Here is a 4,911-nt window from a genome sequence, read left to right on the forward strand (position 1 = left end):
ATTGTCTAATCTATAAGCATCATGTCACAGAGCAGGAGGAGCTGAGAAGTGATACATAGTTTTGTTGTAAAAGATTCAGTAGAACTTTGCTGATTAAAATTTCAGTCTCTCATTAGGACTGCCCACTGGACTCCTAAACCCAGAGATTTCAATCAGTTACAAGCACTGACTAATTTTCAACAAAACCATATATCAATCTGCTCAGCTCCTTCTGCTCTATAACTACTTATTATATACTACTGGCAGATCAGACAACATGTTCAACATGATAGATTCCCTTCAAATATAATGAAAGGGATCCTTCATCCTAAATATTCCTTGTAGGGCAGCTGAGGGGATGTGACATTCCTCAAAGCATCGTACATCCTATGCTTTTACAGGCTGGTAATACATTAGAGGATTGTTATTTATGGAATTCCCTTTTATGTCCTTTAAAATGGTCACACAAGGTGAAATTTACTGTAAGGACCAGCGAGGTCTAAATCCAGGCTGAATCATGTAATGAAATTCACGTACACATGGAAAGAAAGGTCAGACGCTGACTTCTACTCGTGATTATTTTTACTCTATGACTGCCTATAAGAAATATTCTGAAGTCTTGTTAATGATTTCTTTCCTTCTATATGCTGCCTCTCGACCTTTACATAGTTCTATATAGTTCAGTCTTCAGTCCTGCTCACACCTGCTCCTCTCCATTTATTCTTTAGATTTGATGCACATTAGCTTTAATCCTTCCATACATAATCACTGATCTGTCATTGGGCTTATCACTGAGCTGGTTTATTTACCTCAATCCCAGTGAATGGCTCGGCTTTATGTATTGGGATTCTTTTTGATGCGCGGAGCTGTATCTGTATTGTGCAGAGGCTCCAATCCATTAGCTGAACTGGTTATGTTCCAATTTGCAGTGTCAGACAATAATATCATCAGTACAAGGTCAGCGCGAGGCGCTCCTTTCCTGTGGGAAAGTCTGTCTGTGAAGTGACTGCCTCGTTCCTTGCTCTAGATTTCCGAATCGTCTGAGTACAGTAAAGACGATACTTGACAGCCCGGCAGCGATAAGAGGAACGAAATCATAAACATAACATGACGACTGTTGTTCTATTCCTATTGTTTTGTCACTTCTGAGGCGGCACAAGAGGAATCGAGGATCAAGATGCCTATTTACCAACACATAAGCAGATTTATCTGACAGTAAAAGAGATAGACGTTGTGCCCTTCTGATATCGAGAGGTTACAGATATCCTATATATGCTTTCTAACAGCCAAATCCTATTAAAACCAGTGGCTGTCATTCCAGGAGTTTCTCTGAGAAGCTTTATCCAGCCACTGGGCTATGTCATAGAAAGTCCTTGTCTATTTCCTTAGCTAACATTCTATGTCGTTTATTTAGGTCTGACTTTTGTGGCAGGAACAAAAAGGTAAAAGAAAACTGGTTTCTGTTTAAAAAATATTGTTATTGTTCTTTAAGTTGAAATGCAGCTCAGAATGATCTAGTGATGTCACACTGAAATGTTGCTGCTGGTAAGGCTGGGTTCACACTGCATTTTTGCAATATGTTTAACATATTCATTTTTAAATGGGTTTTTTTTAACATACACAAAAATGTGGTCAACCACATTTTTGTGTACACTTGAAAAAAACTTTTTTTTAATAATGAAAGTCAATGGAAACACGGATCCAAATTGCACACAATTGCATTCGTTTTTACATCCGTCTTTCCCCCCCACACAAACACACAAAACGTATACTTTAACCCTTAGACGACCCAGGGCGTATAGTTACGCCATGGAAGTCTGTCCCCAGACGACCTAGGGCGTAACTGTACGCCCTGGGTGTTTCTCCCGCTATAAAGCGTGCTCCGGAGAGGAGCGCATTTCATAGCAGGTGGGGGCCGGCTGCAATCAGCAGCCAGGACCTCACCGGCAATGACACGCTGCAGCGATCGCGCTGCCGCGCGTCATTAACTCCTTAAACGCCGCGATCGCGGCGTTTAAGTGTAAGTGACAGGGGGAGTCCCCTGTCACTTACCGATCGGGACCCCCGCAGTGTAACTGCGGGAGTCCCAATCGGTAAAACGGACTGCCGGAGGTCTCTTACCTGCCTCCGTGTGGTCCGATCGGCGATCTGCGGCACTAAGCCTGCACAGGCAGGCTCAATGAGCAGATCGCCGATAACACTGATCAATGCTATGCCTATGGCATAGCAATCATCAGTGTACAAATCCAAGTACTGGATGTAAAAGTCCCCCAAAGGGACTTCAAATGTGTAAAAAAAAAAAAAAAAAAAAAACACTAACACACAACCCCAAAACCCCTCCCCCAATAAAAGTTGAAATCACCCCCCTTTCCCATTATATAAATAAAACATATACAAATAAATAAACAAATAAACATATAATATACCGTAGCGTGCATAATTGTCCGATCTATTAAAATATAACAAGCGTCATTGCGAACGGTAAACGGCGTACACGAAAAGAGGGAAAAAAGTGCACAGATTACCGATTTTATGTTACATTATATATTAAAAAAAATTAATAAAAAGTGATCAAAACGTCTGATCTTCACAAATATGGTATTAATAAAAACTAGAGATCATGGCGGAAAAAATGACACCCCATACAGCCCCATAGGTGAAAAAATAAAACCGTTATAAGCGTCACAATAGTCCCATTTTATTTATAATTAATTGCCAAAAAAAAGGATTTCATTTAAAAAAAAAAATAACATTAGAGAATCTGTGTAACCTGCATATGGTTGTGTTCGGACTGACCTATAGAATAATAGTATAATGTCGCTGTTACCATATAGTGCATTACGTAGACACAGGAACCCCCCAAACGTTACCATATTGCATTCTTTTTTGCGATTTCACCAATTTATATCTTCATAAATAATATATTTGGAATTCCATCATACATGTTATGGTAAAATGAATGACGCCATTACACAGTACAACTATTCCTGTAACAAACAAACCATTACATGGCCTTGTAGATAAAAAACTGAAAGTGCTAGAGCTCTTAGAAGGGGAGGAGGGAAAAACAGAAACACTAAGATCAAAATTTGCGCGGTCCACTGGGTCATTTTGGGCTTGGTCCTCAAAGGGTTAAACAGACTGCAAAAAATGCAGTGTGAACACAGCCTTAATTGTGTACTTAGACGTCAAGGCACAGGCGAACCACATGTTGTGGAGATGGAGTGTAATTCTCTCCCACAGTTTGCCACTGTGGCCAGTAGTGGATTATAATAGGTCTGTTTTGGGGCGATAGTCCAGGGCTTTGAGCCCCTGGGGGGGCCATGGCTACCCAAACAGACTTATATTTTCAATGGTGTCCTGTCCCAGGTTACAATTCTTTTACAATGATGCTGCTTTTTTACATAGGTTTTGCACTAATCAGGGCAAAACTGCAGCCAGTAGACATTTCAGTAGCATTGGAAAACATCCTGAAGAACCTTAACATGTGATTATGATGTCACCACAGGTCCTGTACAGTCTGAACTATAGAGTAGGAATACTAAAGCTACAGGTATGTGGAAAGGGGGGTAAAAGGTGTCCAGTCTGGCTTGAGGCAGGAGGATACACGATGATCAGTCTTGAATGGGAGCATGAGGATACAGGGTTACCAGTCTGCGGTGGAGGCAGGGGGATACCGGGTGAACGAAAGGGTGGGGGCAGGGGGATACAGGGAGACCAGTCTAGGGTTGGGGCACAGAGATACAGGGTGAGCAGTCTGAGGTAGGGGCAGTAGGATACAGCATGACCAGTCTGGAGGCAGGAAGATACAGGGTAACATGTCTAGGGTGGAGATAAGTGTGGTGTCCCACCAAGGGTGTTGCTAGTTTATACACCCTTCGGACTTGGTGATCATTGCACCAGCACCTACACACAAGCTACACCATCCTTGGGGGGTCATTTCCCCTTTCTATGGGTGGCGGTACTGACAGTCCAGGTGAGTCATATCTCCACTCCAGACCACCGTGATAAGAGCCCAAGGGACCCATCACAACCTGTCAGGTCACCGACCATTGGAAAGGGTATAGCCAGCCACACACAACAAGCAGGTATACCGTCATATGTGTGCTGAGTTAATACTGGCATCACGACAACATCCTAATCGGCTGAGCTATATTCCACAGACCATCCACCATAGAAGTGGCGTCGCATAACCATCTAGTAAGTGACCGGTCGACCAACCACCACAGGTGCAGTGTCTGTATTTAGGGGTCTGATTAAAATTTGGAATAATGTTGTGAATTGATGACACCCGTCTCCAGCCTTGCACCATATAATAACAATATGCTGGGGATCAAGCTGAAGATGGATCAGGAAGCCCTGCCTCCTAATTCACAGGTATCAACAGCAGGGAGCAGGGACAATGGCGTCTTAATGGCGCCTCTGTTAAGGTATTTAGGCACCAAATTCAGCATGGATGTAATTTAGAAAATGAAAAGGGAGCACAGTGCTGTCTGATAATTAATCTTCATAAAACTTTACAGGTACTTGGTAAATATGACATTATATGACATGTCGCTAGTGCTGTCATAGTTACAAAGGGGTGGGGCCTTCTGTAAGGTTAATCCACCCCTAACTATGGCTCTGTGATAAATATGTTTTAAACAAATTGTTACAGGGAAACTAACAGCAGATTGACTGTAGACTGTAACCTGCTGTTGTGTTTCTATAGGGCACAGAATGCCGAGAATGAAGGTTGAGAATTTCCTTACATCCATCCAGAAATGTAAAGGGGATCTGTCAGTGCCTGGGTTTTCTACTGTAATGAAGAGTCAAAGAGGAGTTGTGGGCACTCTGGCACACCTTACCACTGCTTCATTCTCCTCCTCCTGCATGAATAATCTCTGCTGCCCGGCCTCCTGCTCACTTATGCTGTCAGCCATTATCTCTGAG

The sequence above is a fragment of the Dendropsophus ebraccatus genome, chromosome 13 (genome assembly GCF_027789765.1).
Source record: "Dendropsophus ebraccatus isolate aDenEbr1 chromosome 13, aDenEbr1.pat, whole genome shotgun sequence".
In the NCBI taxonomy this organism is placed as follows: domain Eukaryota; kingdom Metazoa; phylum Chordata; class Amphibia; order Anura; family Hylidae; genus Dendropsophus; species Dendropsophus ebraccatus.